Source organism: Galeopterus variegatus, unplaced genomic scaffold (genome assembly GCF_000696425.1).
Source record: "Galeopterus variegatus unplaced genomic scaffold, G_variegatus-3.0.2 Scaffold16624, whole genome shotgun sequence".
Lineage (NCBI taxonomy): Eukaryota > Metazoa > Chordata > Mammalia > Dermoptera > Cynocephalidae > Galeopterus > Galeopterus variegatus.
In genome coordinates, this window is record NW_007742735.1 from 11,650 (window position 1) to 12,425 (window position 776).

At 42.1% G+C, this 776-nt stretch overlaps 1 pseudogene; it reads left to right on the forward strand.

Annotated features, from left to right (window-relative positions):
* The first annotated feature begins 679 nt into the window (after positions 1–679).
* Positions 680–776, forward strand: part of LOC103582527 — a 602-nt pseudogene continuing 505 nt past the window's right edge.

The window sequence follows — 776 nt, forward strand, 5'->3', positions numbered from 1 at the left end:
CTATAACACGTTAGCATCACTAATTATTTTGGTACTCTAAATTCCCCAGATTTTACCAATGGGTGTCCCATTCCAATTGGCTTCTATTTCCTTTTGCCATGACCCCATCATTCTTCCAGCATTTCCTTAGTTTTAAGATGGTCCAGGCTTATCTTGTATTTTCTCTGTTCTAGACCCAGGAATAGACATTTCCCCAAAGATTACTAGTTCCTTTGAGTGGAGAATGGTATTTAGAAACCAAGATCTGGGCACTATGCACACTATTTTGGACTGTGGTGTCATTTCTTCTAGACTAGGGAAAGTTATCCATTATATATATATCTATTCACACACATAGACACATATTTATGACTATATCTACAAAAAAAAACACGTATTTACACTGATATCTCTAATTCTATTCCAAAATCACAGGATTTATTTAAATAGACTTCTTTTATTTCTTGTAACTCCTTTCTCTAAGAGTGAAAATCTTGGATTTAATTATCATGAAAATCTCTGCTGCCCTGGTCTGACTTGGGACACCTGGGGTCACTGCACCTGTGCTGAGTTGTTGAGATGAGCCAGCCTTGACCCAGCCCCTGGGATAACTGTTCCTAGAGCACAGCTCACTGCTCTGAAGGCCTATTCATAGGCTGGGTACACCCTGTGCAGGAGTCAGTCCCAGTCAGGACATAGCATGGACACGAGGGCCCCTGCTCAGCTCCAGGAGCTTCTGCTGCTCTGGCTCCCAGGTAAGGAGGGAGAACACTAGGAATTTACTCAGCCAGTGTGGT